The sequence below is a fragment of the Delphinapterus leucas genome, chromosome 15 (genome assembly GCF_059928025.1).
Source record: "Delphinapterus leucas isolate spDelLeu-1000000601 "Yukka" chromosome 15, BTC_Dleu_Yukka2, whole genome shotgun sequence".
In the NCBI taxonomy this organism is placed as follows: domain Eukaryota; kingdom Metazoa; phylum Chordata; class Mammalia; order Artiodactyla; family Monodontidae; genus Delphinapterus; species Delphinapterus leucas.
This window is the reverse complement of record NC_143143.1, coordinates 23,852,677-23,877,953: the sequence shown is the minus strand read 5'-3', so window position 1 is coordinate 23,877,953 and position 25,277 is coordinate 23,852,677. Positions and strand designations below refer to the sequence as shown.

General features: G+C 41.8%; 1 long non-coding RNA gene across 1 annotated transcript in view; it reads right to left on the bottom strand.

Moving 5' to 3' along the window:
* The window catches only part of LOC149747410 (uncharacterized), a 186,887-nt gene that overhangs the window by 120,579 nt on the left and 41,031 nt on the right, over positions 1-25,277 (bottom strand). The window lies entirely within an intron of this gene.

Below are 25,277 nucleotides of genomic sequence, written 5' to 3'. Positions count from 1 at the left end.
CTGTAGGGAAAGAATGGAATTAAGTGCTTCTTGGGCCTTCACCATAAGAAGCATTCCCAGACATGATCTTGTGTAAGTTTTATAATAATTCAACAAAGTCATATCATCATTCCCCATCTAAGGAGCTAAGCAACTTGTTCAAAGTCTCACAGTTAACTAACTGATCAGATACCGAATCCATTATTCTCTCCACTGATTGCAACAATATGGAAAACAAGCTTGTGAGAGTCTTGTTCAACAGGACAGACAGGAGAAAGGTGGGAAACCACTGCTTCAGCATAAATATTCTCCAGGATGATAGTCGTCATGGTGACAGGGGACGGTCTGCGAGAAGGCTTTGTTCCTCCATATCGCGCATCAGCATCCCTCGATATACACAACTGAAATTTTCTCATTCTTAAGTACTACAGAAATGTGCCTCTAGCCCAAACCTCCCTTCTAACTCAACTCCTGAATCCGTCCTCTATAGAAATTCTGAAACTAAATAAGAGAAATACAAACACGAAAAAGTAGATTATAAAACTGGGAGAAAAATATCCCAGGAGGGTAAAATAGATAAAATGAATGAGGGGATAAGACAGATGATGGTAAAATAATGAAAATTCAGCAAGGAACTGATATGCAAACTCTGTGAAAATTCTATCAACTGTGATGATAGGAGAGAATCTTTCACACTCTTCATGGTTTAACAAAACTTTGTAAGGCTCAAAATAACAACATGCGATAAAAAGTCCAAAGATCTGGCCCTTTGTGTGGCCTCCATCATGTCATAGTTGGATCTTGAACGATTAACCCAACATCTCTGAATTTGATCAAATGCTCTCTGTTCCTTACAACCAGACAACTGGTGCACGTGGGCACAGGGCATGCAACATACACAGGGAAACACTGTCAACTTGTATACTTTGTTAATGTTTCCAATCAGGTGATAGGTGGAGCATTTTGAACATGATTTTGAGCATGTTTGTCTGAACATTCCAAAACAGTACCTTTGCTTCATGCTCTAAATATAGCAACATCTACTTCCTTCTGGACATATTTGCCAAGCCAAAATATTTTGTCTGTAAAGATACGCCAGTTCCAATGTTTTGTTTTGTTTTGTTTTTTGGTTTTAACAGTTTGGCAACAGTGTCTTCAGATAGCTGGATGTGGGTATCAGTCAGGAAAAGCTAGCTGAGGCTGTGGTAACAAATATGCCCAAATCTCACTCACTTAAAACAACAAAAGTTTGTTTCTTGCTCAAAGTTCATCCCACAGTTTGCCAGGGGAGGCTCTGCTTATCTTCATTAATTAAGGGCAAGCTGACAGAGCAGCTACCATCTCAAAAATTGCCAGCCGCCATGCCAGTGAGGAGGAAAGGTTGCCAGAGGCTCCAGCCTAAAGGTTGGCCTGAAGGCTCCTTACCAGAATCAGCGAACATATGTCCACTCACTGGTCATTGGTCAGAATGCCTTAGCAGGTCTCACCCAACCGCAAGAGGCCAGAAAAAGTGTTCCAGCCATGTATGCAATAGACAGGAGAATCAGAAATCTCCACTGATCAGAGGTAATGACTACCTCTCTCTGAACCAATGTGCCTGATGCCACAGTAACTAAGCTTTGTCCCAGGCAGATGAGCAATTCAAAAGTGTGATTCAAAAAAATGAACAACAACAAAACGAAAAACAGAAACAAAAACCAAGCTACAGTGTTTCCAAAACATTTTTCTAACTTCACTGCGCTCTGAGGTATTATTTTTAATTTACACCGTAGCTCGGATGACGGTAATATTCAAAAATAAATTGCATAGCATTGTTCTTCACTTTTTCCCAGCAGGAAAAAACACATGTAACTTGTTTTTGCAAAATAATTTTAGGTAAACATAGAAAATATTGAATATTTTAAAAATTTGCATCTTGATCTTGATACTGGAAAAGTTTATCAGAAGTCCAGGCTCTTGTTCAACTAGTCCAAAAAGAATTTGGGTGACAAACACAAAGGAAAACAAAAAACAAAAAAACCCGAAGTTGAAGAGCAAAGGGAACAAAGAAGCAGTTTATTTAGGGCACAAACAAAAGTTACACTCACAAAGAAGAGTGTGGGGGGCCTCACAAAAGGGGGACTTTTCTGATCCACTTTTTATCTTATTTTTAGCCCTTTGAATGGGTGGGTCTTTTTGATTAGGGGTGGAATGTTCATTGAGGGGAAGGCTGAGGTGTGGCCTGGATTGCACCAGGTTGCATCAGCCCCTGGTCTTGTGCGTTCGTCTCCTGAAGTGCATGGTCTTGTACATGCACTCTAAGAGCTGTTTTCCCTTAAATTTTCCTCTACTAGTCAAGCACCACAAATGGAAAGTCGTACAGTGTCATCAGTAACCTGTGCATTTTCATTGTGCATGCTCCAAGTTTTCATGGACAGAGTTTCTTGTTCAGATGCTACAAAGTTTCCGTTTCAGAGGCCATTCTTCCATGCATCATGGCCTCATTAAGTGCAAAACAAGCAGGTGGTTTGCCTTCTGCTTAATGTCTATACATGAGAAGACTGTCTTTGGGCCCAGCCCTGTCTTTCCTGCCTCAATATCAATTTTTTTTTTTTTTAGAGTTTGCATTTAGGAAAAAAAAAAAAAAGTGTGGTCTGAGAAGGGAACTTACTTCCAATACCTGCAGGATTAGAGGAGGGGGGCTAGGAAAGGGGGAAAGACACAGGGAAGAGCAGAGTTAAAAGGTGTCTAAAAGGCAACTTTACCAGTAACCAGATTCTCTCAAGTTACAGTGGGCAAGGATGAACTTGAGAATAGATTTATTTTGTATATTATTCTTAAGTCCAAACTCAGAGATGAAGGAAACATGACTTTCTATATTTTAAAATTATAAATTGATATTATATGGTTAATATCCCTCAGGCTCTGAACCCCCATCCCCGTGAACTGGCAGGAAGTTTAGCCTCTTACTCGAGGCTGATACAGAAGAACTAGTTTCATGTTGCCGTAGGCATTAGTGAGTGTCTACCACCAGGGTACCATCTGCTTCAGTCTCCATGGTGCCTTCAGTTCTAAAGGTTCTGTGGTTTACAGTCCACACCTGGGGTCTGAGGATCCCTGGCAGGCTAAGGACACCCCGTCCCCCTGGGAGCACCACCAGTCTTCCCTGGAGGTATTGCTACCTCCCAGGAGGACTCCCACTCTGAACCAGAGACCCCTCTCCCTCCCAGCCTCAAGGACTCTCCTCGGCAGCCCACTGCTCCTTCAATACGCCCCTCCTTCTGGGACACCTGGCACCAATGGGCTCAGCTTCATTAACAATAGGAAACCCCATTGCGTTTAGACCGCTTCTGCTTATGACTGACAAAACTCCTGAATCATGAGATGAAAGAGTGAACCCTGAGTATATTGAGAGGAAATCACCTCAGAAGGAGGAAGCAGAAAGAAAAAGACACAAAGGTGGGTGTAGAGGCCAGTGTGACTTGAATGGAGTGAGTGAAGGAGGGAGCAAATAAGTGAATGATGAGACCAAATTAGTGATAGGTCCAAATTATGCAAAAAAAGAAAAATTTCAATAATAATGACTACCATTTATACAGTGCTTACTAACTACAAGCCAGGACAGTCCTAACTCCTAAGAACCCTACAAGCTGGCACTATTATTATCTCCATTTCACAGATGAGGAAACTGAGAGTCAGAAAGGAATGATCGATTCCCTGAGCAAGTGGAAAATCAGGACTCAAACTCGGGCAGATGCCTCCAGAATCCGAATGCTGAAACACTACACCGTACTGCCCATCAAAGCAAAGAGTCATAAAAAAGAAGAAGAATCAAGAGGATGAGAAGACAAGCCACAGGCTGGGAGAAAATATTTGCAAAATACACATCTGATAAAGGACTGTTATTCAAAACATACAAAAACCCTTAAAACCCAATAGTATAAAAAAAAAATAATTTTTTAAATGGGCTAAAGACCTGAACAGACACCTCACCAGAGGAAACATACAGATGGCAAATAAGCACATGAGAAATGTTCAACGTCATATGTCATCAGGGAATTGCAAATTAAAACAACAATGAGATATCACTTCGCACCTATTAGAAAGGCCAAAATCCAGAACAATGATGACATCAAATGCTGGCAAGGATGTGGACCACAGAAACTCTCCTTCATCATTGGTGGGAATGCAAAATGGTTTGGTCAGTCATTTTGGAAGACAGCTTGGCATTTTCTTTGTTTTCTACACCTGTGACTCTACTTCTGTTTCGTAAATAAGTACATTTGCATCATTTTTTTAGATTCCACTTATAAGCGATATCATATGTCCTTCTCTGTCTGACTTACTTAGTGTGATAATCTCTAGGTCCATCCATGTTGCTGCAAATGGCATTATTTCATTCTTTTTTATGGCTGAGTACTATTCCACTGTATATAAGTATCATATCTTCTTTATCCATTCGTCTGTCGATGGACATTTAGGTTGCTTCCATGTTTTGGGACAGCTTAGAATTTTCTTACAGAACTGAACATACTCTTACCATACAATCCGGTAATTGCATGCTTGGTGTTTACTCAAAGGACTTAAAAAAATTATGTCCAGGGCTTCCCTGGTGATGCAGTGGTTGAGAGTCCGCCTGCCGATGCAGGGGACACGGGTTCATGCCCCGGTCCGGGAGGATCCCGCATGCCACGGAGCGCCTGGGCCCGTGAGCCATGGCCGCTGAGCCTGCGCGTCCGGAGCCTGTGCTCCGCAACGGGAGAGGCCCCAACAGTGAGAGGCCCGCGTACCGCAAAAAAAACAAAAACAAAAACAACAACAACAACAAAATTATGTCCATACAAAACCCTGCACACAGATGCTTACAGCAGCTTTATTCATAATTGCCATAACTTGGAAGCAACCAAGATGTCCATGAGTAGGTGAACGGATAAAGAGACTGTGGTCCATCCACATAATGGAATATTACTCAGCACTAAAAAGAAATGAGCTATTAAGCAATGAAAACCCATGGAGGAATCTTAAATGTATATTACTAAGCAAAAGAAGCCAATCTGAAAAGGCTACATTCTGCGTGATTCTAACTACATGATGTTCTGGAAAAGGCAAAACTCTAGAGGCACTAAAAGGAAAGTAAGAGACAGTAAAAGTGATTTCCAGAAGTTAGGAGGGAGGAAACGATGCGTTGGTGGAGCACAGAGGACTTTTAAGGCAGTGAAACTATCCTGTATGATACTATAATGGCAATATATGTCACTATACATTTGTCAAAACCTAGGGAATGTACAGCGCCAAGAGTGAACTCTGATGCAGACTATGGACTTTGGGTGATAATGATGTGTCAGTGTAGGTTCATCAGTTGTAATAAATGTTCCCTTCCAGTGCAGAATGTTGATAATAGGAGAGGCTGAGGGGTGGCGGAGGCAGGGTGTACATGGAATATTTCTGTATCTTCTGTTCAACTTTGCTGTAAACCTAAGTTGCTCTTAAAAAAATAAAGTCTATTTAAAATAATAATTAGAAGTGTGTGTGGTAGGGACGGGGTGGGGGGACCTAGCTCACTGGAGGCAGAAGAACAAGGTAAAATATAGGGAAATGGATGCAGATCCATGTTTCAAAAAAAAATACTTCTGTGTAAGGGCCCATGCATTTGATTTGTTTATCAAGTATTCACTGGGTAGCCATACCATATACTTTGAGAGAGAACAGTGATAAATCAGTAAAGAGACAAGGTTCCCACTCACATGGACTTACACCCCATCCCCTCTGAGAATGTCACATATTCAAATCTTTCAGAAAGACAATCTAGTTGGGCTATTTAATCAAAATCCTATATATAGAGGCAGGATTCTCACAAAGGGCCGCCTCCATAGGCTGCTTTTGGCTCAAGTGCCTGCCCAGTTACCTGCGGTCAGGTGGAGGGTTCACATGACACTAAATATGACACGTCAACAAGAGGCTCCAAAGACAGCTGGGGATGTAGAGGCCCTTGGGGTATTAGTGACACCATTCCAGGAAAACGACAGTCTTAAAACTCAGTCTTAGTTACTCTACTCAGATTTCTATTTGACAGGAGCTCAAGGAGGAGCATTAAATTTGAGGGGAAGAAACACAGACAGAGAAACACATAGTTATACAGAATTGGAAAAACCAACCCCACAATTAGATTCCAGTTCTTTTATATCCAAGACAAGGCTCTGTTAGCGCCGGTTACAGGAGATGCTTTCTGGCGCAATCTCCAGCTTTCGGTACCACCTGCTCCCTTTGTGTGAAGGATTGTGATTTTGTACAAGTAAAAAGTATAAACAGATTTCTAAAGGGTTCCATTAATAAAGGAAACTAAAAGGCAAAAGAAAAATTCATCTGATTCCCTGGTTCTGATTTATTAGGTGTCAGTGAAGAAACAGGGCTCTTTGATGCCAAGTGCAATGCTTTGAAATTGCTGCCCTGCCCCCCACGCAACCAGCAGGACTACTTTGCTGGACGGTGGGATTGATTGGCTAGTGTTTCTGGCTAAAGGATAGTCTCTTTTTACTCTTTGGCTAGTGGGATTGAGTTTGGTTTGATCAGCTAGGACCCAAAACAATTTGTGTAGTTCCACAGCATAACTGGAATTCTTCCTTTCCATCTGTTGCTGCTTGATTATTTTATTATTGTCCATGATGTCATTATTTTTGCTGTGGTTCATTTGGCATGAACTGAGTCCATTCCCTCCACCACGTGTGGCTTATACAACATCACGAGAAAAAACAACATGGAGAGATTGATTGATGGATGTTACTGAGTATGAATCACTAAATCTGATTTTAGCAGCTGTTTCGTGGCACATCTTCCCCGTGTCCCCTCCGCCCTTTCTAATAGTAATGCAGCATCTTCTCATCCTTGAACACAAGGGAGAAAAATCCAGAGGTCCAATTATCCTTTTAGTAAAGTTCTCACGAGCTTTGAGACCTGAGAAGCAATACTGTTCTATGTCCCAATGGCTTGAGCCCTGATGGGAGAAGAGAAACTGACACTTGTCTGAGCTGAGAGGCTCTGGGCACCAGCAGAACTGCTTTGGGGGCCTGATGGCCAGGTTCGATGCAAGGCTGAGCACAGGGAAACCCTCCCCCGCATTGCAGCAGAGGGACAGGACAGCAGTACACTGCAGGGACTGTGGCACATTCGTGAAAGAACCCAAGGTGCCCATTGCACCCAGCAGAATGGCGGGGAATCAGACTTGTCCAAGAAGACCCCAGCAGCAGTACAGCAGAGCGTTGCTGCCCTCAAATGGTCTGCAGGATACATTTCAAAGAACGACTTGGGTGAAAGAACCTGAGTGGGATTTTTTCTCAAACACATGACACATCCCTGGAGGGCTCCAGGAAGCCAGTGGGGATCCAGCAGGAGGAAGAAAAAACTATGAGCCTCTCTCACATGGATGTTTATCTTAAAGTGGCTTTATTTGTACCAACAAGCTGGTGAGGCCTGGGATATTCGTCTTACCTGAAGTAATTTGGGTTACTCATAGTAAATAATCAATGTCAGTTAAAAAGAGTAGAGTTGTAGAAATAAGATACAGAAAAGAAACATGTCACATATAATTGATAATGTCACTCACTATTTTGCCAACAGCCTGCCCTTCTAAGGTGCCTTGGGTTATTATAACCCTACATTTAAATTTTAATTATAACAAAAATTATCTCCTGCCCAGAAGGATGTGTGAAAAACCAATCATAAACACTTGCCAACTCAGTGTTGAAAAGTTATCTGCTCCAAGAATAGATTCTTTGGCTCAGTCTTGGAAGGAGAAGGTGGGAAAGTTTAATCCCGAGACCTCACACCAGGCTGACTGGGCAAAGCTAAGCAGACTTCGAATCACCCAAGCTGCTCTGAGCATCTATTAGCTATTCCCAGTCAGGGTCCTCTGATTCTTGAGTTAAATGGAGCAAATCTGTGGCTGCTAATCTTGGTATGGGCCACTACTGGAGCCCTCCAAATGCCAACACTGTCCTGAAGTAGGTGAAAGTTCTCTCTTCGGAAGGACTGACAACAGGATGAGGACGCATCGTTTTTGACAACCCTAATGCAACGTACAAAGGCTCGACATTAATCAAACTAAATTTCTCAGGATAAGAAAATCAGCCAGATGCCAACTAGTAGGTGGGAAACATAAGTTCTCACCGCCCAAGAAGCATTATATTAAGGTTGACAGGATGAAGTTGGAAAGCCAGCCAAGGCACCATCCCAGGAGGCTGAATTTGGAAATCAATTAGGGGGAAGGAGAGGATGGGAGCCCTGGCACATCTCAGCTGCAGCAGGGGGGGAGTGCAGCTTGAATGGCAGGGCTATACTGATGTCATGTAGCATATGTGTCTCCACCTCTGTTTTAACTTCATGGGGAGAAATCAATAGGGAGGAAAAAGAGACATAGACTAAGCAGAAAAAAATAATTGTCCATAAGCAAACTTCAGAGGAACTGGGAATTATAAAGGGCAGTCTGGCTGATGGCAAAAGTACGGCTCCTGTTCAGGTGAGGCTGTGGCTCTGTAGGGACTGACCTGCCCTCTCAGGACACCTCCTTGGTGTCCAATTGCCAGGGATTTGGGCTTGGATGACATCAAGGGGAATTGCTTCTGGGGCAGAAAGGAAATCATGCTACTTGAAGATCAGTCTCTTTCACTCTCTGCTCCTAGTAGCTGAGTCAACCTGTCTTAAATAGTACAAATAACTTGGAATACAGGAGTTCTCCTGGACTCTGGGAAGCTGGAAAGGCACTGCAGCTGTGCTGAACGGTCCAGGATGCTCGATGACCCCACTGTGCCCCCGGCCCCTACAGAGCAAAGCCTCAGGCTGGTCCTGAACTTGGTTGCTGTGCTCCATATCACCTGACTTGAGGCCTTAGTCACACCTGATTGGACCAGGAATAGCACCTGAGGCAAATATAGCCCTCTGTAGGATGGAGAAGGGGAGACAAGGCAGGTGAGGGGGCCTGCTGGGGCTGCTGTATTCTGGAAAGTGGTTAATCAGGAGAAGCTGCTGTGGGGCACCACCCAGATCCCCTTCTCAGGCTCTCAGCTTCCCTCATGGGGCACTGGTAACTAACAGATCTCAGCTGCTTCATTCCCTGGGAATCGCCCTCAGTGGAAGAGAGCCACCTCTCCCAACGTCATGTCCCCCCGCCCAACCCAGAGGGCAACCCACATCCAATGACGGGTCAATGTCAAGGTATAGAGGCTTAATCTGCTTGCCTGAACAACTCTGAATGCCCAGCCCAGCCCCAAGCACCCATGGGATCCGCTGAGGTCTTTGTTAATGTCACCGAACCAAACTTGGGTCCATTCACCCACATGCATTAAAGCCAATCAATTTACACTGGGTTGTGGTGAAAGAAAGTGTAGCATTTATTGTAAGGCACGAAACAAGGCGTCAGGGACATAGTGCTGAAAAAACCCAAACTCCCAGATGGGTTGCAAGAAAGTTTTGTTTTTAATTGGAGTATAGCTGATTTACAATGTTGTGTTAGTTTCTGCTGTGAAGCAGAGTGAATCAGTTACACATACACATATATCAGCTCTTTTTTAGATTCTTTCCCCATGTAGATCATTACAGGGCATTGAGGAGAGTTCCCTGTGCTATACAGTGGGTCTTTATTAGTTATCTATTAAGAAAGCATTTTTAAAGGCCAAGTGAGGGGGGGCCGTCACAGGGTTTGTGATTAGCTTGTGTACAATTCTCTGATTGGTTGATGGTGAGGTAACAGGGAGGTGTCACAGGGGTTAACATTTTCAATCCTTAGGCTCCAGGAGGCCTGAGGGCTACATACTTGTGTTCATCATGTGTTCATCATCCTTCCATTTGGTAAGGATTTTTACATCTGTAAAACAAGTCAGGAAATGTGTAGCAGACACTATTATCTAGGGACTTCAGAGAGGAGCTAAAGCAGAGGATATAGGGGAGGGGTCTGTCCCGGGAAGGTCCCATATGGTCCTGCTCCGTTACTTTATGACTGCATCAGTTCAACTTCTCCTCTGCCCTGTCCTATTTTCTTAACTCCTCCATGGTGCTAATCCTTAAAGCTCTCCCCCGAAATTCCTGCAGGCAAATCTCCGTCTGATAGCTTGTTTCCAGGGAACCAGACCTAAGATGCCATCCAATCTGATCTTCTTCTTAGGAAGGTTGACATGAAAGATAGATAAATGATGATAGATAGATAGATGATAGATAGATAGACAGATGATAGATAGACAGGCAGATAGATAGATAGATAGATGGTAGATAGATAGATAGATAGATAGATAGAAAGATAGATAGATATAAGACAGAGGATAGGATAGAAGGCCAGAGGCACACAGAGAATGTAGGAAGCACAGGCAGTGAGGCAGCAGAAGACACAAGGCAATAGAAGCTATGAATATGCAGAAGCCATGAGTTGGAGGAAAAGGAAGGTTAGTGGAGGGTGTAACAGAAGCTCCATCATAAAAATAGCAGGACTCAAGGGTGCATTATCCATCCACAGATGGTGACTATTGGAGCTTTTTATTTCCCTTTTTTTTTAAGTTTTAATTATAGTAAGAAACACATAACATGAAGTTTACCATCTTGCCCATTTTTTAAGTGTACACAGTTCTATTGGAGCTTTTAATTTTCTTACTTTCTTCATGAAGCACAACATCTGGAAGGAGGGAGTCTCTGTTTCTGAAAGAACTCAACCCAAAGCACAGGGGGTGAGAGCAGAGGCCCGAAGATAAGCAGACCTAAGTGCAATCCTCACTCTGCAGCTTTCTATTAATGGGACTTTGGGCAAGTTGTTAGACCCGATAAGCCTTGATGTCTTCATCTGTATCATGGGCTTGGGGTGGGCAGGAGGGCACAATGATGGGGAAATGCAGGCAGACAGATCGGCTCCGGTGCAGACAGAAATGGGATCCTGGGCAAGTTTCTTCTCCTCCCTGGGCCTCAGTGATCTCACCTGTCAAGTGGGAAATTATAGTGCCTTCCTCATAACATTATACAAGGATCGAATGACATAACCCTCGTTGCAAGTTCTTTTTTTAACAGACTGATCAATTTTTATTTCTTCTTGTATTTTTTTAATTGAGGCATAGCTGGTTTACACTAACTCTGTAAGTTCTTAATAATTGGGAGCTACTTTGTTATTGAGCTCTTTAACTCTGGTTAAAATAGCCAGTGCTGAATTAGGAAATTTGTGTGGGTTTTAAAAAGTGTTTCTCTAGTGGGAAAGAATAAGGCCAAGAGGTAAATCTCTAGGTAGCAGGAAGAACTCTCCCTGCCACAAAAAACACCACCCTCCATGTGTTAAAAAGCCGCCCTGGTACAAATCAAGGTCTCTTCTCCCACTGTTCCTCCTGTTCAGCTGCAGTGACTGGAGGCCAAGTCTGGGATTTAGATGGAAGCTTCTGCCTGAGCTTCCCGGCAGGGACTCCTCCTGGCCCCAGATTTTGGAGCAATAAATAAGGCTCGGAGGCAATGGCCTAGTAGGGAGGCCGTCTGGCAGAGCGGCAGGCTGGTGGGAACGAATGGGCTGCAACGGGGGGTCCTAGTCTGCATGTCTGCTCACGTTGTAACAAACAGACACACAAATGCCAGGGAAAGACTCTGCTGCGTCCTAGTCCTTCTGCCCGCCCCACCCCCTCACTCCACCCCAACCGCCTTTCTCCTAATTGTCCTGTCTACTCCACTGGCCCTTTGCAGCTCAATCCATAAACATGGAAAAACATGTCACTGGTCCAATCACGCCATCCCCCCTACATCGTGTGTGTGATGGCACCTTATAGAGTCTGTCTGTATCCACCACTCTCCCCGTCTCTCTTGTCCTCTCTTCCACTCCTTCTGCTTCTCCATCTCTGTGTCATACTTGCTCTCTCTTCCACCTCTACTGTTCCCCTCTCCTTCCCTCTTGAACTCTGTTTCTCTCTAGCTCTGTACCTCTTTGTGTCTCACCTCTAGCTCTGTCATTCAGTTCCCTCTGTAGCCCTGTGTGTCTCTCTTTATTTCTTGGTCTTTCTCTCTATTTGCCTCTCACCAATCTGCTGTGTGACCCGATGAAGCTCCTTTGCCCTCTCTGGCTCTTAATCTCTTATCTGTAAAATAAGGCTCCTGGGCTTCCCTGGTGGCACAGTGGTTGAGAGTCCGCCTGCCGATGCAGGGGACACAGGTTTGTGCCCCGGTCCGGGAAGATCCCACATGCCGCGGAGCGGCTAGGCCCGTGAGCCATGGCTGCTGAGCCTGCGTGTCCAGAGCCTGGGCTCTGCAACGGAAGAGGCCACAACAGTGAGAGGCACGCATACCGCAAAAAAAAAAAGAAAAAAAAAGAAAATAGGAGGCCAGAAAGAAAAAGAAAGGAAGAAAGGAAGGAAGAAAGGAAGGAAGGAAGGAAGGAAGAAAGAAAGGAAGAAAGAAAGAAATGCCTACTTCCAGTTGCTGCTACTTTTGCAGATGGGGGCTCAGAGAGGTTCAACAATCCACCTGCAGAGCCAGAATTCAACTCCAGGTCCACCGAGCTCTAAATACAGGGCATTTCCCACTATTCCACACTGACATTCACACAATGTGCAATCAGTAGCTCTTGACCTCTATATCTCTTTCTCCAAAAATTAAGTATAAATAAAGGACAGCTGTTTTATCAACTAAGTACCTATGTAAAGATGGTACGAGGAGGATATGAGTCTGGATAATCCATGCCCCCTCTTAACCTAACCATTTTGGTCAAGGAAGTCCATGCACAAGTCATCCCGTACTAAACTAATCATTCTGGCCTCCTCCTTCTCCCACTAGTCCATATCATGAATCCCAGCATATGCTCTCCATTGTGCAGCATGACCATTTATATACCCAGACTACAGAAGTATCTCACATGGGTAAGAGGAAGCAGACCTCTCTTACTACAAAGTGGGGGGGTATGAATTTGTCCTGCCTTTCAGAAGGGCAATTGGCAAACCTGCATCAAGAGTGTTAAGCCACAGCAATCAGAGAAGAAGAGGAAACAAAAGGAATCCAAATTGGAAAGGAAGAAGTAACACTGTCACTGTTTGCAGATGACATGATACTATACATAGAAGATCCTAAATGCACCACCAGAAAACTACTAGAGCTGGTCAATATATTTGGTAAAGTTGTGGGATACAAAATTAATACACAGAAATCTGTTGCATTTCTATACACTGACAACAAAATATCAGAAAGAGAAACTAAAGAAACAATGCCATTTCCCATCACATCAAAAGGAATAAAATACCTAGGAATAAACCGACCTAAGGAGGAAAGACCTGTACTCCAAAAACTATAAAACACTGATGAAAGAAACTGAAGATGACACAAACAGATGGAAAGATATACCACGTTCTTGGATTGAAAGAATCAATATTGTTAAAATGACCATACTACCCAAGGCACTCTACAGATTAAATGCAATCCTTATCAAATTACCAATGGCACTTTTCACAGAACTGGAATAAAAAATTGTTTAATTTGTACTAAAACAAAAAAACCCCAAATAGCAAAAACAATCTTGAAAAAGAAAAATGGAGCTGGAGGAATCACACTCTCTGGCTTCAGACTATACTACAAAGCTACAGTAATCAAATCAGTATGGTACTGACAACAAAAACAGACACACAGATCAATGGAACAGGATAGAAAGTCCATAAATAAACCTATACACTTATGGTCAATTAATCTACATCAAAGGAGGCAAGAATATACAATGGAGAAAAGACAGTCCCTTTAACAAGTGGTGCTAGGAAAACTGGACAGCTACATGTAAAAGAATAAAGTTAGAAGATTCTCTAACACCATACACAAAAATAAACTCAAAATGGATTAAAGACCTAAATGTAAGACCAGATACTATAAAACTCCCAGAGGAAAACATAGGCAGGACACTTTTTGACATAAATCCTGCAATATCTTTTGGGATCCATCTCCTAGACTACTGAAAACAAAAGCAAAAATAAACACATGGGACCTAATTAAACTTAAAAACTTTTGCATAGCAAAGGAAACCATAAATAAAATGAAAAGACAGAAAACCTATAGAATGGGAGAAAATATTTGCAAACAATGCAACCAACAAGCAATTAATTTCCGAAATAAAAAAACGGCTCATACAGCTCAATATCAAAAAAACAAACAACCCAATCAAAAAAATGGGCAAAAGACCTAATTAGATATTTCTCCAAAGAAGACATACAGATAGCCAATAGGCACATAAAAAGGTGCTCAACAATGCTAATTATTAGAGAAAATGCAAATAAAAACTACAATGAGGTATCACCTCACACCAGTCAGAATGGGTATCATCAAAAAGTCTACAAATAAATGCTGGAGAGGGTGTGGAGAAAAAGGATCCCTCAAACCCTGTTGGTGGGAATGTAAATTAGTGCAGCCACTATGGAGAATAGTATGCAGGTTCCTTAAAAAACTAAAAATAGAGCTACCATACGATCCTGCATTCCCACTCCTGGGTGTATATCTGGAGAAGACCATAATTCAAAAAGATACGTGCACCCAAATGCAGCACTATTTACAGAGGCCAAGACATAGAAACAACCTAAATGTCCATTGACAGATGAATGGGTAACGAAGATGTGGTATATATATACAACGGAATATTGTTCAACCATAAAAAAAAATGAAATAGTGTCATTTGCAGCAACATGGATGGACCTAGAGATTGTCATACTGAGTGAAGTAAGTCAGAGAAAGAGAAATATCGTGTGATATCGCTTATATGCAGAATCTAAAAAGAAATGATACAAATGTATGTATTTACAAAACAGAAACGGACTCACAGACTTAGAGAATGAACTTATGATTACCAAGGGGGAAGGATGAGGGGAAGGGATAGTTAGGGAGTTTGGGACTGACATGTACACACTGCTATAGTTTAAAAGGGTAGCCAACAAGGACCTACTGCATAGCCCAGGGAACTCTGCTCGATGTTATGTGGCAGCTGGGATGGGAGGGGAGTCTGGGGGAGAATGAATACATGTATATGGCTGCGTCGCTTTGCTGTGCACCTGAAACTATCACAACGTTGTTAATCAGCTATACTCCAATATAAAATAAAAAGTTTTAAAAAAAAGTCTACAAATAATAAATGCTGGAGAGGGTGTGGAAAAAAAGGAGCCCTCCTACACTGTTGGTGGGAATGTAAATTGGTTCAGCCACTAGGGAGAAGAGTATGGAGGTTCTTTAAAAATCTAAAAATAGAGTTATCATATGACCCAGAAATCCCACCTCTGGGCATATATCCAGAGAAAACTCTAATTTGAAAATATACATGCACCCCAATATTCATAGCAGCATAGCAGCACTATTTACAATAGCCAAGACATGGAAGCATCCTAAATGTCCATCAACAGATGAATGGATAAAGAAGATGTGGTATATATATGCAATGGAATACTACTCAGCCATAAAAAAGAATGAAATAATGCCATTTGCAGCAACATGGATGGACCTAGAGATTATCATACTAAATGAAGCTGGAGAAAGACAAATATCATATATCACATATGTGGAATCTCAAAAAAATGATGCAAATGAACTTATTTACAGAACAGAAATAGATTTACAGACATAGAAAATAAACTTATGGTTACCAAAGGGGAAAGGGCAGAAGGGATAAATCTGGAATTTGGGATTAACAGATACATACTACTATACATAAAATAGATAACCAACAAGGACCTACCATTTAGCACAGGGAACTATATTCAATATCTTGTAATAACCTATAATGGAAAATAAGCTAAAATATATACATATATATATATACACACACACACACACACACATACACACACACACATATATATATACTACTGAGTCATTTTGCTGTACACCTGAAACACTATAAATCAACTCTACTTCAATAAAAAATTTAAAAATTTTCAAAAGGGAGTTAAATGTTCATACTCTTTCATCCCACCATTCCAATTCCAGGAGTCTATTCTAAGGAAACAATGAGTTACATCAAATGTTCAAAGCAGCATTGCTTATGAAAGTAAAAATCAAAAACTCTAAGTGTTAGGGATGTAAGGAAATGGTTAGTAACTACAGCTAACTCTTATGGACACTTTATTCCAGACATTGTGCTTATCCCATTTTTGGTGACCTGGAGAATGCACCTCACAGATCTCCAGCTAAAGGGCCCAAGCTAAATGACCAAGAACCCAAGTGCTGCCACTGGAAAGCTATCATTGTATTTGCATGAAAGCCATGCATCCACGGGATGCTTCCAACCAACGTCCAATGTCTGAGAGCAGCAGGATACCAAGACAGGCCATCCTGGGAGACATGAGACTCCTCTGACAGCCAACATTGGCTCAAGATCTCCCTGACAGCCTTGTGAACCTTCCTTAGACTGCATGACAGTCTAGGATGCTTTCACCCAACCTTCTGTCCCTCTCTCCTTCACTCAAGGTCAGACTTGCATTGTGGCCTGGTGGCTCCTCTAGCCTTCTCTGGCTCCCTCACTTTTTCCTTTCACAAGCATGTCCCCTAATACCATCCTTAATCCTGTCTTGGTGTCTGCTTCTCAGAAAACTGGAACTAACACAAGTGAGGCCAGATGTGGACTGAGAAAACAGACAGTAAGACGGGAATCTGAGACTAGCTCACCCAATGCCAGGCAGGTGAAGAAGATGGCTTCCTGGTTGAAAAGTGAATACGGATAGCCTCTGTCACAAGCTGGTGGCTGAATTATTAAAAATTTCACTGATGGTGACCTGGGAAAATGTCCCCGTGGGAGGAAATGCTGTAGCAAGTGTAGTGATAGAAGCAATTTAAAAATAGGGGGCTAGCAATGCAGAGTTGGCTGGTTACCACCAAGTTGTATTGATGCCCTACAGAAGAATACGGAAAGATTAGAGGCTGTCAACAAATAGTTAATGGCAAAGTGTGAGACCCAGAGAGACTTTATCTTCTATAAGGGAAGAGCAGACACAGCTGAGTAGCAGGCTGATGACCTAATTGCTAGAACTTACAGAGCCCCAGAGACAGTTGAGTGCTCAGCCACGGTAGGTCTGTTATGCAAAGGATAGGGGCCTGGTGGGGAAAGGCTGGCATCCAGAAACATGGAATGAGGACATCTGGCTGGAGGCCAACGAGGATATGGAGGGTATGGATTCTGCAAAGCCCTCTGGAGTCTCTGGGTTTGCAGATGCGGGCCACTCTTCCCCAGTAAGAGCTCCACTGTGCTGGAAGATGCTGCAGAAGCTTCTCCCTGACAAGGCAATGGGTGTTCCCCTCAGGAGCTGTCCTCACCTCCATTGCTGGATGCCAGGCCACTAACTAGGGCTAAATCCTAGGATAAGCTGGCTGGATAAGGGAGGAGAGAGGCTACATACCTAAAGAATTGAAAGAATTATCCAGCATGTACAGCCATGTGGCTTCCCCCAGGCTGCCCCAGCCAATGCCTGTGCCTGCCAGGGTTGATGAGACAGGCCTGTTTCCTGGGAGGCACTGGACTCCTATGGTCGATACAGAGATAGAAGTGGAAATGGAGAAACAGATGTGAGTGCAACTTCCTATAAAATATAATCTACACTTACATGCACACACAAAAAGGACAGGAATCCAAGAGAAATGAGTGCCTATCCACCAAAAGACATTTTCAAGAATGTGTGTCCTTTACTCATGACACCTAAAAACTGGAAACAACTCAAATGTTCATCAATGGAAAAACAGACTGTGGTATAGGATACAATGGAATCACAATATAGCAATAGAATAGCAATAACAAAGAATATAGCTACATACAATAACAAGATAGATGAATCTCACAAATATAATGTTGACTAAAAGAAGCTACACCCACAAGGGATATTCCATATGAGTCCATTTACATTAAGTTCAAAATCATGGAAACTATTGCGAGAAGGACCAAAATAAGGGAGACAGAGTGGTGAGTACTGACTGAAAAGGGAATTGTGGGGTGTTGTTGGAAACATTATTTATCTTGACCTAGGTGGTGGATACATCGATGTATAAGTAAAAATTCATTATAAGTTGGACACCTAAAATTTGTATGCTTTATCATATGATTGCTATGATTCAATAAAATGTTTCAAATACAATAAAAAGATGAGGGAGTACAACAAAAATGTTCACACTGGCTATCTCTGCTTGATGGAATTAAGAAGAATTTTTAATCCCTTCATTACAAGTTTCTGCATTTCCTCAATTTTCTCCAAAGAGTATGCTTGTCAGAAAGCAAAAACAACAAGAGTTATCCTTAAGAAAGGAAATATATCAGGCAGTGATGTGCAAACTTCACACTGATGTCAGACGTGGGGCACTTTACATGCAAAGCTGGTATCATGAACTGTCTGGGCCACAGAAACATTACTCTTTGTCCTGATTTTGCCCAGTTCATCACAATCCTAAAGCAGTAACAGCATTGACAGTATAATTAAGTAACTCTCTCTATGGTAATGTTTTCCAGAAATTAAAACTTGAGTCTGTTATTTAGAACCCAAAAGCCATGTTACTTTTAAGTATTTAGGCCCACTGCACATTGTTCCTTAAAAAGTACCAACAATACCTCAAATCAAGCCACAATTACAGACCTCTAAAATGTACAGCCATTATTAGGTCTGGGCAAATACTTCAATTCCACTTGCACTTTAATTGTTGTTTTCTAGTATTGAAGTTGCTAATGCTTTCGTCGCCTCTTAATGACTACTCTTAGCAAACAAATTTTGTGCCATACAATTAGTGATTTTCTTCCTAATTATGGCTTTTTAAAATTTTCACATGAGATGACAAAAAATTTATGTTTTGCCCAAGAACTAGCTTATTACTTAATGAAAATTTGTCTAATAGCAGCCTTTTAGATACCCTATCAAAATCAAAAGCGGCATTCAGAGAAGAGAGAGGTTGCTTTCATATTAACATTCAAAATTAATTTCTGGGTAGGGGCTGGGAGTGAGATGTAGGAGGCATAATTTCTTCCAAAAAGATTAAAATAGATATTCTTTCTTGGAGTCCGTGGAATTTAAAAGTGTTAACTATTTCCTTCCCTCCCTCCCTCTGTGTGTGTGTCTCTCTCCCTCCCCCTCCCTCTTTTGTACCTTTTGCTTTGCCTGTGATATGTAGATATATATCCAGCCTTTGGGATTCAAACTGCAGAATGGGAAAGGAGTAATCTCTGGTGTTAGGATCTGGTAATTTCAATATTGCTATATGATCAACTATCAAGGTGCCTAATTTTCCACCTAGGATTAGATTATTTAATTTCACTTCCAGCTCCCACCCTCCACCCAGATGTACTTGGTATATGTCAAATGCTTTTGCCAGCCAGGACACACTGACCTAGGACAAATATCCTACCCGTTCTTTGGGTTTTGAACCATAAATACGGCATGCTGGGAATGAAACAGAATCTAATATTGTCCCCCAAACAAGCAGCCCTATTCTCTCTGGCAGATGCAGTCTGGTTCACTTGGCTGGGTTTGTTAATAATATGGAGGGAAAGCAAACTTTATCAAAAAGTAGTGACATTTTTCTCATCGAATAAAATCCATAAAAGATTTAGGCACGACCCAAACAATTTACATTTAAATATTCATGTGCTAGTCCCAGCCCTGAAATGACATTTAAATGGTGTCTGGGGAATTTGTTGGGAGCTAACTGCCACGGCCCACTTTGGAGGGCTTCAAAGACTGGGAGAGAGAGGGAAATATTGAGACCCTTTTTCCATTTCAGAGATTTAAGAGGGAGCAAATGAAATTTGCTCCCGCTCTCAGACTTGGCCCCCTGGGAAAGGAAACATTGTCCGAAACAAGTAAATAAGGTCCTTTGTGTCAGCAAAGGCTGTGGTGGATGAAATTAATGTCCAAGTGATCCTGGAGTTTCTCAGATTGGCTCTTTTTTTTTTTTAATGTTTCTTTTATTGTGGTAAAAGTCACATAATATAAAACATACTATTTTAACCATATTTAACTGTATAGTTCAGTGGCATTAAGTACATTCACATTGTTATGCAACTCTCACCATCCTCCATCTCCTGAATTTTTCACCTTCCTAAACTGAGGCTGTGCCCCCATTAAACACTAACTCCCCATTTCCCCTCCCCACCTCCCACTCCCACCTTCACCCCTACCTCCTGGCATCTACCAATGTACTTTCTTTTTTTCTTTTTTACATATTTATTGGAGTATAATTGCTTTACAATGGTGTGTTAGTTTCTGCTTTATAACAAAGTGAATCAGTTATACATATACATATGTTCCCATATCTCTTCCCTCTTGCGTCTCCCTCCCTCCCACCCTCCCTATCCCACCCCTCTAGGTGGTCACAAAGCACCGAGCTTATTGGAGTATAATTGCTTTACATTGTTGTGTTAGTTTCTGCTGTATAACACAGTGAATCAGCTATACATATACATATATCCCCATATCCCCTCCCTCTTGCATCTCCCTCCCACCCTCCCTATCCCACCCCTCTACGTGGTCACAAAGCACTGAGCTGATCTCCCTGTGCTATGCGGCTGCTTCCCACTAGCTATCTATTTTACATTTGGTAGTGTACATATGTCAAATGCTAGTCTCTCACTTTGTCCCAGCTTACCCTTCCCCCTCCTCGTGTCCTCAAATCCATTCTCTATGTCTGGGTCTTTATTCCTGTCCTGTCCCTAGGTTCTTCGGAACACTTTTTTTTTTAGATCCCATATACATGTTTTAGCATACAGTATTTGTTTTTCTCAGATAGGCTCTAAAGCGAGGTTTCTCATCCTCAGAACTGTTGACATTTGGGGTTGGATAATTTTATTGTGGGGAGCTATTTGTGTATTGTAGGATGTTTAGCAGCATCCCTAGATGCCAGTAGTATCCCCCAAAAGGTGACAACCAATAATGTCTCCAGACATTGCCAAATGTTCCAGGCGTGGGAGGGGAGAGGGAGGGAGGAAGGAAGGAAGACCAGATCTCCCTTGGTTGATAACAACTGTTTTAAAGACAAAGAAGTCATTTGTCCCTGCCTCATTCTGAACTGGAGGAGGTAACTTGTTTTTGGGCTTTTTTCTCCTTCCATCATTTTTTTATGGAGCTGTAACTGACATAGGGCAGTCTGCGCGTTTAAGCTGTGCGGCATGTCGATTTGCTACACTTACGCACTGCAATGCCAGGCCACATAGTTATTATCTCCTTTCGTAGTGAGAGCAGTCAAGATCGACTCTCTTAACAATTGTGAAGTCTATAATACGGTGCTGTTGACGATAACTGCTATGCTCTGCATTAGATCTCCAGGAATTATTTATCCACTAGCGGTAAGTTTGTACCCTTAAACAATATATCCCCAATTCCCACACACCCCAACCCCTGGTAACCACAGTTCTACTGTCTGTTTCTATGAGTTTGATATTTTTAGATTCCACATATAAGCGAGATCATACGGTATTTATCTTCCTCTGTCTGACTTATCTCCCTGAGCATAATGCCCCCAAGATTCATCCATGTTGTGACAAATGGCAGGATTAATTGACTCTTTATTTGCTAACCACTTACTGATCACCTACTATGTGCCGAACACTGCTCTAAGCACTTGGGGTACATCAGTGACGAAAACAGAAAAACAACTCTTCTTTCATAGAGTTTACGTTTTTGCAGTGGATACAACCAACACAGAAAATAAGTAAATTTATGACCTGTTAGATGACAAAAGAAAGGAAGAAAGAAAGAAAGAGAAGGTAGAACAGAGGAGGAGGACCAAGAGTGCTAAGAATGTGCAGTGGAGGCAGGTCATAATGTGGAAAGAGCAACATTTTTTAAAACTTTTTATTTTACATTGGAGTATAGCTGATTAACAATGTCGTGATAGTTTCAGGTGCACAGCAAAGGGACTCAGCCATATATATCCATGTATCCATTCTCCCCCAGACTCCCCTCCCATCCAGGCTGCCACACAACATTGAGCAGAGTTCCCTGTGCTATACAGTAGGTCCTTGTTGGTTATCCGTTTTAATAGAGCAGTGTGTGCATGTCAGTCCCAAACTCCCTAACTATCCCTTCCCCTCATCTTTCCCCACTGGTAACCATAAGCTCATTCTCTAAGTCTGTGAGTCTGTTTCTTTTTTGTAAATAAGTTCATTTGTGTCTTTTTTTTTTTTTAGATCCCGCATATAAGGGATATCATACGATATTTCTCTTTCTCTGTCTGACTTACTTCGCTCAGTATGACAATCTAGGTCCATCCATGTTGCTGCTGCATGGCAAAGGAAACCATAAACAAAATGAAAAGACAGCCCACAGAATGGGAGAAAATATTTGCAAATGATGTGACCGACAAGGGATTAGTCTCCAAAATTTACAAACAGCTCATGAGGCTTAATATCATCCAAACAAGCAACCCAACCAAAAAATGGGCAGAAGACCTAAATGGACATTTCTCCAAAGAAGATATACAGATGGCCAAGAGGCATGAATAGACGTTCAACTTCGCTAATCATTAGAGAAACGCGAATCGAAACTACACTGGAAAGAGCAACATTTGAGAAAAAGTGAAGGGACATGTTACAGTCAGAGGGAACCATCAATGCAAACACCCTGAGATGGAAGGGGAGTGGACGAGTGTCTAGAGCTGAGTGAGCGAGGGGAGAGTAATAGAAGATGAGGTCAGGGAGGTGGTAGGGACAGATCCTGGGGGGCCTTATGGGCCATTATAAGACTTTGGCTCTCACTGTGGTCAAAATGAGGAGGTTGTGGAGCAAATGAATGACATGATCTTACATTTGAACAGTCACTGCCTGCTGTGTTGGGAATAGACTGAATAGGGACAGGGTAGAAGCAAGAAAATCAGTTAGGACGTTACTGCAGTAATCCAAGTGAAAGACGATAGTGGCCAACGGCAATGGAGATGGAGAAGTGGTTGAACTTTAGATATATATTGAAGGAAGAGCAGAAGAGGGTTTCCTGCAGGGTGGGCATGGGATGCAAAGGAAAGAGACATTTGATCTTGTCATTTGGAAGGATGGAGTTGACATCAACTAACATGGGAAGGCTAGAGTAGGTTTGAGTGGGAAGAAAGAACAGAAGTTTGGTTTTGAACATGTTGAGTTTGAGGTGTCTATTGGATATGCAAGTGAGGTTTGGAGGTATAACTCTGCAGTTCAGGAGAGAAGTCCAAACTAGAGAAATAAGTTAGAGTTGTCACCACGAAGATAATATCCAAAGTCGAGGCTAGATGAGATCATCAAGGCAGAGAATACAAAGAACAGAAGAGGGCTAAGAACTGAGTTCACTGCCCTCCAACATTAAGAGTTTGGAAACCAGCCAAGGATGCTGAGAAAGAGCAGTGAATAGAGTAAGAGGACATCAGGGGGACACAGTAACCTCGAAGTCAGGAGAGAAGGGTTTCATCAAGTATGTCAAGTATGGCTGATGCGTCAAGCAGCCATTGGCTTGAGGTCAACATGAAGGTCAACATGGAGGTCATTGGTGACCTTCACAAAAGCATTTTCAGTGTAGTGCAGGAGGCTAGTACCTGATGGAGTAAGATTATTTTTAATGGAAGGGAAAGAACTGAAATTAGGCAATATATAAAGATCTTTTGAGTTTCGATGCAAAGGGAAGAAAAGAAATGAAGTGGTATCTGGTAGAGAAAGTTGGGTCAAGAAACAAAAGGAGGTTTGTGGGTTTTTTTCATTTTAGAAGTTTTAGATTTACAGAATTATTGTGAAGATAGTACAGAGTTCATAGATACCCCATACCCAGTTTCCCTATTATTAATATCTTACTCGTATCTTAGTATGAGACATTGTCACAATTCATGAACAAATATTGATACATTGTTATTAACTAAAATCCATTTATTCCAATTTCCTCATTTTTTCCCTAATGCCCTTTTTCTGTCCCAGTATCCCATCCAGGACACCACATTACATTCAGTAGTCATGTCCTTTAGTCTCCTCTCAGTTGGATGGTTTTCTCAGACTTCCCTTGTTTTTTATGAACTTGACAGTTTTGAGGATTATTGTCATCATTATTAGTCGGGTGTTTTGTAGACTGCCCTCAATTTGAATTTTTTAAGTAGATCTTTATTGGAGTATAATTGCTTCACAATACCATGTTAGTTTCTGTTGTACAACAAAGTGAATCAGCCATATGCATACACATGTCCCCATATCCCCTCCCTCTTGAGCCTCCCTCCCACCCTCCCTATCCCACCCCCTAGGTCATTGCAAAGCACCGAGCTGATCTCCCTGTGCTATGAAGCAGCTTCCCACTAGCTATCTATTTTACATTCGGTAGTGTATATATGTCAATGCTACTCTCACTTCGCCCCAGCCTCCCACCCCATGTCCTCAAGTCCATTCTCTGTGTCTACATCTTTATTCCTGCCCTGCAAGTAGGTTCATCAGTACCTTTTTTTTTTTTTTTAGATTCCATATATATGCGTTAGCATATGGTATTTGTTTTTCTCTCTGACTTATTTCACTCTGTATGACAGACTCTAGGTCCATCCACCTCACTACAAATAACTCAGTTTTGTTTCTTTTTATGGCTGAGTAGTATTCCATTGTATATATGTGCCACATCTTCTGTATCCATTCATCTGTCAATGGACATTTAGGTTGGTTCCATGTCCTGGCTATTGTAAATAGCCTCAATTTGAATTTATCTCATGTTTTTCTCACGAGAATGTATGGAGGTAATGTATTTGGGGGGAGGAAGAACACAGAGGTAAAGTGCCATTCTCATAATATCGTATTAAGGGACATACTATCAACGTGTTTGTCAGATTTCTCCCTTATAAAGTTACCTTTTTTATCCCTTTCCATACTGTACTCTTTTGAAGAAAATCACTATGTGCAACCTGCATCTAGGAAATGGGGAGTTATTCTCCATCTCTTTAAGGGCAGAGTATTTACATAAATTATTTGGCATTCTTCATGGGAGGTTTGTCTCTGCTCCTTCATTTATCTATAATACTTATCCACTTATTAATTTATATCAATATAGACTCATGGATATTTAATTTTTTATACATCGGGTTATAATCCAATACAGCTTTATTTTCTTGCACAAATTGTTCCAGGTTTGACCATTGGAAGCCCTTTCAGTTGGCTTCTGTAACCCTTTGACATACTCCCATCATTATGAGATTCTGTCTTCCTTTCTTTCTTTCTTTTCTTTCTTTCTTCGATATTTTTAACTTTCTGCCACTACAAGATACTCCAGGCTTATCTTGTATATTTCCTATCCAAGCCCTAGAATCAGTATCTCTAAGGAGCCTGGTTCAAAAGGGTTTTTTTTTTAACTGGAAGAAATAACAGTGTGTTTACATAATGATGAGAATTATCCCGAAAAGAAAAA